The sequence below is a fragment of the Theropithecus gelada genome, chromosome 6 (genome assembly GCF_003255815.1).
Source record: "Theropithecus gelada isolate Dixy chromosome 6, Tgel_1.0, whole genome shotgun sequence".
NCBI classification, from domain to species: Eukaryota; Metazoa; Chordata; class Mammalia; order Primates; family Cercopithecidae; genus Theropithecus; species Theropithecus gelada.
This window is the reverse complement of record NC_037673.1, coordinates 63,460,938-63,471,072: the sequence shown is the minus strand read 5'-3', so window position 1 is coordinate 63,471,072 and position 10,135 is coordinate 63,460,938. Positions and strand designations below refer to the sequence as shown.

General features: G+C 41.6%; 1 non-coding gene across 1 annotated transcript; it reads left to right on the top strand.

The window, feature by feature from the left end:
- Positions 1-3,346: 3,346 nt before the first annotated feature.
- LOC112627316 lies at positions 3,347-3,545 on the top strand. The gene has a single exon (XR_003120152.1). It is a non-coding gene; the product is annotated as a U2 spliceosomal RNA (small nuclear RNA).
- The last annotated feature ends 6,590 nt before the right edge of the window (positions 3,546-10,135 follow it).

Sequence of the window (10,135 nt, the reverse complement as noted above, 5' to 3'; positions counted from 1 at the left end):
AGACATAAGTTTGAGTGAAACAAACAAACAAAATGATCCAAAAAAGTACAGTTGAGCTTGAAAAACACGGGCTTGAACTGCACAGGTCCCTTAGACTCAGACTCTCTTTAGCCTCTGCCACCCATCAGACAGCAAGGCCAACCCCTCGTCTTCCTCCTCCTTCTCAATCTGCTCAATGTGAAGATAAGGATGAAGACTTTTATGATGATACTCTTCCTCCTAATGAATAGTAACTATATTTTCTCTTCTTTACGATTTCTTAATCACAATTTCTTTTCTCTAGATTTTTTTTGTAAGAATACAGTATATAATATATATACAAAAATATGTTTATTGGTTGTTTGTGTTATCAGTAAGACTTCGGACCAATAGTAGGCTAGTGGTAAAGTTTTTGCAAAGTCAAAAGTTATAAATGGATTTTTGACTGTGTGGAGGGTCACTGTCCCTAACCTCTGAGCTATTCAGGGGTCAACTGTATATATTTATGATTCCAATGCTATAAAGTTCACACACTGGTAAAACTCATCTGTGGTTATAGGAATCAAAATAGTAGTCGCCTTTGGCAACAGGCCAGGCGATCCAGACGTGGCACAAGGAAGGCATCTAGGGTACTGCTAACATACTGGTCTTGATCTGGATTGTGGTTTTACTTGGCAAAAATTCAAGCTGTACACTTAAAATTTGAGCTCTGAGCTGTGTATGTTATACTTAGTAATATCTACAATAGTAATGTTTGTAATATAATAGTAAGAATTAGATTTGTTTTAAAGTGTCTCCTATTAAAATGCAAACACCTCTCAGGGAGAGTCCTCATTTTAACCCGTCACAGAGCTCTCCTGAGTGGGGACCGGTTGAGCATGAGCTGGGCGCCAGATAAGAGCCTGCAGGGCTGGCCGGGACTCAGAGACCATCCTCTGTAGGGGTGAGAGGGGACAGACTCTAAAGACACTCGTGGGAAGACAATGAGCACTGCCAGTTGGCAGTGACAGCAGAGGGCCCCAGAGAATATGTATGCAAAGGGCAGGTCCTCACTGATGGCAAAACCAGGCTCAGTGTTCTTGGATCTAGACAGCTCTGTTTGTTACCCAGCTCCTTCCCACTCTGCTCCTGTCCTCTAACGAAGCATGAGGTGTGGCTTTCATGATTTTGCTGGCCCTTTTAAATTACCCACACACAGCAGAGCAGAGACCATAATGCTAGTTTCTAGTGAGAGTTGCTGCAGAAATGTCATGAGACATGACAGTAAGTTTAAAGGGACCTAGAAGGTACCCAGCTGAAAGGGCTCTTTCTTATAGCTCTCTGTCATGTCCCCTCTCCTTTTTAACTCCGTTTTCTCCACCTAATCCCTCATTGTCAACATATTTTGAATTCCTTCATTGATAAAAAAAGAGATCCATGTTCCCTAGCCTTGAAGCCACCTAATGGATATTTGGGACAAGCTGCTAGAATACAAGGAAGGAGGATATAAATGAAAAGATACAACTCATTCAGGAGGACCCTGCATTAAGGCAGACTATTAATACAAATCATTGCACTTCTATAACAGCAGGGGGGATTTATCATTTCATTTATCCAGACTTTGCTCAAGAATTTTTAAATGTGCCACAGATTGCCCCATAGGCATCTGAAAGCACATGTGATTTTAACCAGTGTAATGTTTGATTACGTCTGGCCCCCTATCAAGGTTGATAATAAATGTGATTTACAAAAATGTAGCAAAGTAGGTCACTGCTATCTGCAAACATGGCTCACAATAATCAAAGGAACACAGGAAGAAAATGATGGGAACACAGGAAGAAAATTTCCAAGATGTGAAATTAAATAGTGTGCCTTTTCTGGACAGATAGAATCCACCGCAAAAGCACAACACTGATCTGCTTTTCAGCCACCAGACCTACTCTTCTTGTAGCCACGTATGACTAAGCCCTAGGGCAATGGAAATAAAATCAGAAACCATTTGGTAAGTAGAATCTTGGGATATTATATTGACCTGTGTGTCCTTCATGGTGTCCCACCCTGTTAAGCCAATGAGTGCCCCAGCTAAATCCTAACCCAAATAGGCAGAGGATTATACAAATAAGCCAAAGTCATAGGCACTTCCCAAGTACCTCTTTGGCAGTCCCACCAATCTACTGATGCAGTATCATGACCACCCACATAACAAAGGAAGGACTATTATCAGGATACCCTGCTACCCTACCTATAACCCTGAGAGATCTTATGTTTCCAATTGGCAGCATGATCAATTTTCTTAGCACCCAGAGCTAACTGCAAATGTTCAGGGTTCTAGGTTTTATATACCAGTGAAAGGAAAATATGTATTCTTCTTTTATCCAACTATTGCTATGTTTATCAAGGGCTATAACTGGGCCCAAATCCTAGACAGAGAAGGCTCATTTAATGAGGGTGTTCTAATGCAACAGCTGGACACAAAAAGAAAAGGAAAGAAACAAAGAAAAGCCACTGTGCAGATATCTGAGGAATCCAATCCTGATCTCATTTTCATAAAAGTATGAAGTCCCAACAGCACATAGCAGTTACAAATTCTGCTTCATGAATCTTCATTCATTCACCCAATCAATGTGCCCTGACCATTAGCTGTGAGCTAGAAACTGCTGGGGGTGAGGAAAGCAGTGATTATTAATAAGATATAACCCCTGGCCTTAAGAAACCTTGAGCAGTGGGAATATCTGTGTGTGTACACATGCTCAGAAATAACTGAGTGTGCAAGTGCTATGGCTGGGGATATAAGGCCTCTAACAAGTATAGCAGGCTGACTCAGGCCACCCACAGATCAGGTCCTAATCCCTGGAACCTGTAAATGTTAACTTATAAGGAAAAGTGGTCTTTACAGATGTGATTAAGTTAAGGATATTGGCATGAGGAGATTATCTTGATGGGCCCTAAATCCAATCATAAATGTCCTTATATGAGAGAGAAAGAGGGAGATTTGATACAGACACACAGTAGACATGGCCATGAGAAGACAGAGGCAGAGATCAGAGTGATGCAGCCACAAACCAAGGAATGCCAGCAGCCACCAGAAGCTGAAACGATCAAGAAAGGGCTTCTCCTCCAGAACCTTCTGAGGGTATGCGGCCTGAACTACATTCCGACTTTGGACTCTGGCCTTCAGTGTTGTGACCAAATTCATTCCTGTGTTTTAAGCCATCAAGTTTGTGGTCATTTGTAACAGTGGCCACAGGAAACTGATACACCAAAAGTTGGGAAAGTCTTTCCACAGGGGGAGAAAAAAAAAATGCCTGAGCTGAGTTTTAGAAGATGTGGAGATGCAAAGCGAGAAGTCAGTGGTTGGTTGTGGCTGGTGTAGAAAATGCAAGAAGGCACCACTTCTCAGCCTTTTAGCTAAGATCAAGTGTAGTATATGTTCCTATCAGTTTAAAATGCAAGAAAGTGAGAGATTAGTCCAGTCATGGGCTACATTATGGGGTTACATTATACATTGTCAATTATTTGTTTTGTTTGACATTTATTCATGGTAAATGAAAGGGAGCTATTGCAAGGCATTCAGCCATTTACAATTTAGATTTACATTTCAGAAAGGTCTCTCTACCTGTACTGTAGAGACTTTTACCACCCCCACCCCCTTTTCCAGTCTATTGGGAAATCCTATGGACTCTATATTCCAAATACATCCAAATTCCTGCTTCTTTCCCTGTAGCCACTGTTACCATTCTGACCCAAGCCATGGTCATCTCTTTGGATTTTGAAATAGCCTTCCGTTTGGTTCTCTACTTTTCTTCTTGCCTGTCTGCAGCCTACTCTCAACACAGCAGTCAGCATGTCATTTAAATCAGATCAAGTCACTCCTCTCCTTCCCATTTCACTCAGAGCAAGAGTCAAAGCCCTAGAATGCCCCTTCCCGTGCTCCACTGCCTCACACCCCAGTCCTGACCTCCCTCCCTCACCCTGAGGCAGACGCAGTGCCTCCTCCCTGCTACTCCCTGAACACACCAACCCAGTCCTGCCTCGGGCTTTTCACACACTGGTTTCTTTGTTTGGAATGATTTGTCTCTTTGATATTCCTTACCTCCTTCAAGTCTTTGCCTAAATGTCACTGTCTTGATGAGGTGTACCCTAACACACACTGTATTTTAAAGTGCAATCTCCCTCTTACCCTGCTTTTCCTCTTTTCTTCCATATCTTCTAACATGTCTGATATAGTTTGGATGTTTGTCCCCTCCAAATCTCAAGTTGAAATGTAAACCCCAGCGGTGGAGTGGGGCTTGCTGGAGGGGTTTGGGTCATGAGGGGGGATCCTTCATTAATGGCTTGGTGCTGAGTTCTCCCTCTGAGTTCATGCAACATCTGGTTGTTTAAAAGAGTGTGACACCTCCCCCTACTCTTGCTCCCACTCTCGCCATGTGGCGCCTGCTTCCCCTTCACCTTCCACCATGATTGGAAGCTTCCTGAGGCCCTCATCGAGAGCAGATGCCAGCACCATGCATTCTCTACAGCCTGCAGAACTGTGAGCCAAAATAAACCACTATTTTTTATAAATTATCCCAAACTTAGGTATTCTTTTATAGCAAGAATGGACAAATACAATATCTAAATTTACTTATTGTGTCTATTATTTAATGTCCATCTCCCCCTCTAAAATGTAAGCTCCATGGAGAAAGGAATCTTTGTTTTGTTCACAGCCAAAACCCAGGTGCTGACACATAGCAAGTGCTGAAAAAATATTTGTTGAATAATTAAGTGAACAATGAATGGGAATGGGATGGAGCAGAGGTGACCCTGGAGGCTGGGAAGCCAGATGAGCTCAGAGAACTGCATAGTGTTCCTGACTCTAAAATGATGTAATCAATGGCAAGCCTTTAAATGTTAACTTGAAAGGATGACAAAAAAAAAAAAATGTGGTTCTGAAAGTAAACTAATTAGCCAACAACGATTTGCTAGACTATATTATGTCAGTGTTCAAATAGATTTCAGTAAACATTCTGAACATTAGGCTTAAAAGTCATTTAACAAATATGGATTAAGCTATTATGATAGTGAAGGACATTCAAACATTGAATCTCAGAAACTTTACAATTTGATAAGAGAAATAAGTATCTAGAAGATTGTCACATATTTTAGAGGGGTTTTGTAAGTAGGCTGTTATAAGAATATTTGTAACAATGCAGCAACTATAAACAAGCAATGCTGACCAAGCCATTCTCACATATAGTATAGCTTGAGTATAAATTAAAGCAGCATTTTTGAAAAGCATTTTGGTAATACATATTAATAGCCTTAAAAATTTTTATTCCACGATCTAAACTAAAGAGAAAAAAGTGTACAGGAAAAACTGAGAAAAAATACGCCAATTTGTTAACAATGATTCCTTCTAAAGAATAAATCACCAAATTGCAGTGACTTAACCCAACAGTTTCATGTGACAGTGAAACCCAGTGGTCCTAGTCAGCAGGGGGTGCTCGTCCATGCAGTGATTGAGGGATCCAGACTCCTTCCATCTCCTGGTTCCTCACATCCCCTAGAGCCTAATTATCAATTGCTTCCTTCCAGCAGACAGAAAAACATCTTGAGGAAAGTACACTAGTAACTTCAAAGTCTTGGCTTGAAAGTGACCTGTTTACACATCATTGGTCACATGTAGATGCAGTGGGTGAGAGATAGGGGCTGCAAAATCTATCCCCAGACTAATTATGGAAAAAGGAACAAGACGTTTGGTGGACAGTAAAGTGAGCCTTCTCTGCCACAGGGGGATATTCTTCTCCTTCATATGTATCTTTATTTTCTAAACGTTCTGTAATGAACAAGCACTGCTTTAATAATGAGGAAAAAATCATACATTTATATATACATATATACATACACACACACACACATATATACGTCTGCAAAAAGAAAAAAGTTAATAATCTTTGATCCAGTAAATTCATTCTTTAAATGTATAATAAATAAATAGATTGTGGGGGATGGCTGGTAAAATGGTCACATAGGAACAGCTTCAGTCCGCAGCTCCCAGCAAGATCAGTGCAGCAGACGGGTGATTTCTGCATTTCCAGTGGAGGTACCCGGTTCCTCTCATTGGGACTAGTTAGACAGTGGGTGCAGCCCATGGAGAGCGAGCTGAAGCAGGGTGGGGTATCGCCTCACCCAGGAAGCGCAAGCGGTCAGGGAACTCCCTCCCCTAGCCAAGGGAAGCCCTGAGGGACTGTGACATGAGGGACCGTGCCATGAGGGACTGTGCATTCTGGCCCAGATACTATGCTTGGACTGTGCATTCCAGCCCAGATACTATGCTTTTCCCACGGTCTTCACAACCCACTGACCAGGCAATTCCCTCGGGTGCCTATACCACCAGGGTCCTGGGTTTTAAGCACAAAACTGGGTGGCCATTTGGGCAGAGACCAAGCTAGCTGCCAGAGTTTTTTTTTTTAATACCCCAGTAGTGCCTGGAACACTAGTGAGACAGAGCCGTTCACTCCCCTGGAAAGGGGGTGCTGAAGCCAGGGAACCAAGTGATCTTGCTCAGAGGATCCCACCCCCACACAGCCCAGCAAGCTAAGATCCACTGGCTTGAAATTATCGCTGCCAGCACAGCAGTCTGAAGTCAACCTGGGACACTCGAGTTTGGTGGGGGGAAGGGCATTACCGAGGCTTGAGTAGGCGGTTTTCCCCTCACAGTGTAAGCAAAATCACTGAGAAGTTCAAACTGGGCAAAGCCCACTGCAGCTCAGCAAAGCTGCTGCAGCCAGACTGCATCTCTAGATTCTTCCTCTATGGGCAGGGCATCTCTGAAAGAAAGACAGCAGCCCCAGTCAGGGACTGTGGGCGCAGCTTTAGCAGACTTACACGTTCCTGCCTGCTGGCTCTGAAGAGAGCAGCAGATCTCCCAGCACAGCGCTCAAGCTCTGCTAAGGGACAGACTGCCTCCTCAAGTGGGTCTGTGACCCATGCGCCTCCTCATGGGGAGACACCTCCTAGCAGGGATCAACAGACACCTTATACAGGAGAGCTCCAGCTGGCATCTGGTGAGTGCCCCTCTGGGACGAAGCTTCCAGAGGAAAGAACGGCAGCAATCTTTTCTGTTCTGCAGCCTCCCCTGGTGATACTTAGGCAAACAGGGTCTGGAGTGGACCTCCAGCAAACTCAAGCAGACCTGCAGCAGAGGGGCCTGAAGGGGCCTGAATGTTAGAAGGAAAATTAACAAACAAAAAGGAATAGTATAAACATTAACAAAAAGGATGTCCACACAAAAACCCCATCCAAAAGTCACCATCATCAGACCAAAGGTCGATAAATCTATGAATGAAAGATGAAGAAAAACCAGTGCAAAAAGGCTGGAAATTCCAAAACCAGTATGCCTCTTCCCCTCCAAAGAACCACAAGTCCTCGCCAGCAAGGGAACAAAACTGGATGGAGAATGAGTTTGACAAATTGACAGAAGTCGGCTTCAGAAGGTGGGTAATAACAAACTCCTCTGAGCTAAAGGAGCATGTTCTAACCCAATGCAAGGAAGCTAAGAACCTTGAAAAAAGATTAGATGAATTGTTAACTAGAATAACCAGTTTAGAGAAGAATATAAGTGACCTGGTAGAGCTGAAAAACACAGCAAGAGAACTTTGTGAAGGATGCCCAAGTATCAGTAGCCAAATCAATCAAATGGAAGAAAGGATATCAGAAATTGAAGATCAACTTAATGAAATAAAACATGAAGTCAAGATTAGAGAAAAAATACTAAAAATGAAAGAATAAAACCTCCAAGAAATATAGACTATGTGAAAAGACCAAACCTACATTCAATTGGTGTACCTGAAAATGACAGGGAGAATGGAACCAAGTTGGAAAACAGTCTTCAGGATATTATCCAGGAGAACTTCCCCAATCTAGCAAGACAGACCAACATTCGAATTCAGGAAATACAGAGAACACCACAAAGATACTCCTCGAGAAGACCAAGACACATAATCATCAGATTCACCAAGGTTGAAATGAAGAAAAAAATGTTAAGGGCAGCCAGACAGAAAGGTTGGGTTACCTGCAAAGGGAAGCCCATCACACTAAGAGCGCATCCCTTTGCAGAAACCCTACAAGCCAGAAGAGCCTGGGGGCCAATATTCAACATTCTTAAAGAAAAGAATTTTCAACCCAGAATTTCATATCCAGCCAAACTAAGCTTCACAAGTGAAGGAGAAATAAAATCATTTACAGACAAACAAATGCTGAGAGATTTTGTCACCACCAGGCCTGTCCTACAAGAGCTCCTGAAGGAAGCACTAAATATGGAAAGGAAAAACCAGTACCAGCCACTGCAAAAACATACCAAATTGTAAAGACTATCAGACTATAAGAAACTGTATCGACTAACAGGCAAAATAATCAGCTAGCATCATAATGACAGGATCAAATTCACACATAACAATATTAAGCTTAAATGTAAATGGGCTAAATGCCCCAGTTAAAAGACACAGACTGGCAAATTGGATAGAGTCAAGACCCATAAATGTGCTGTTTTCAGGAGACCAATCTCAAGTGCAAAGACACACATAGGCTCAAAATAAAGGGATGGAGGAATATTTACCAAGAAAATGGAAAGAAAAAAAAAAAAACCAGGGGTTGCAATCCTAGTCTTTGACAAAATAGACTTTAAACCAACAAAGATCAAAAGAGACAAAGAAGGCCATTACATAATGGTAAAGGGATCAATGCAACAAGAAGAGCTAACTATCCTAAATATACATGCACCCAATACAGGAGCACTCCAATTCATAAAGCAAGTTCTTAGAGACCTACAAAGAGACTTAGACTCCCACACAATAATAGTGGGAGACTTTGACACCCCATTGTCAATATTAGACAGATCAATGAGACAGAAAATTAACAAGGATATTCGGGACTTAAACTCAGCTCTGGAACAAGAGGACCTAATAGACATCTACAGAACTCTTCACCCCAAATCAACAGAATATACATTCTTCTCAGCACCACATCGCACTTATTCTAAAATTGACCACATAATTGGAAGTAAAACTCCTCAGCAAATGCAAAAGAATGGAAATTATAACAGTCTCTCAGACCACAGTGCAATCAAATTAGAAGGCAGGATTAAGAAACTCACTCAAAACCACACAACTACATGTAAACGGAACAAACTGCTCCCGAATGACTACTGGGTAAATAACTAAATTAAGGCCGAAATAAATAAGTCCTTTGAAACGAATGAGAACAAAGACACAATGTACCAGAATCTCTGGGACACAACTAAAGCAGTGTTTAGAGGGAAACTCGTAGCACTAAATGCCCACAGGAGAAAGTGGGAAAGATCTAAAATCGACACCCTAACATCACAATTAAAAGAACTAGAGAAGCAAGAGCAAACAAATTCAAATGCTAGCAGAAAACAAGAAATAACTAAGCTCAAAGCAGAACTGAAGGAGACATAGACATGAAAAACACTTCAAAAAATCAATGAATCCAGGGGCTAGTTTTTTAAAAGGATTAACAAAATAGATAGACCACTAGCCAGACTATTACGAAAAAATAAGAGAAGAATCAAATAGACACAACAAAAAATGATAAAGGGGATATCACCAATGATCCCACAGAAATACAAACTACCATCAGAGAATACTATAAATACCTCTACATAAATAAACTACAAAATCTAGAAGAACTGGATAAATTCCTAGTCACATACACCCTCCCAAGACTAAACCAGGATGAAGTCAAATTCCTGAATAGACCAATAACAAGTTCTGAAATTGAGGTAGTAATTAATAGCCTATCAAGCAAAAAAAGCCCAGGATCAGACAGATTCAGAGCCAAATTCTACCAGAGGTACAAAGAGAAGCTGGTACCATTCCTTCTGAAACTATTCCAAGCAATAGAAAAAGAGGGACTCCTTCCTAACTCATTTTATGAGGCCACCATCATCCTGATACCAAAACCTGGCAGACACAACAAAAAAAGAAAATTTCGGGCCAATATCCCTGATGAACATCGATGGGAAAATCCTCAATAAAATACTGGCAAACCGAATCCAGCAGCACATCAAGAAGCTTATCCACCATGATCAAGTCGGCTTCATCCATGGGATGCAAGGATGGTTCAACATACACAAATCAATAAACATAAACCATCATATAAACAGAACTAATGACAA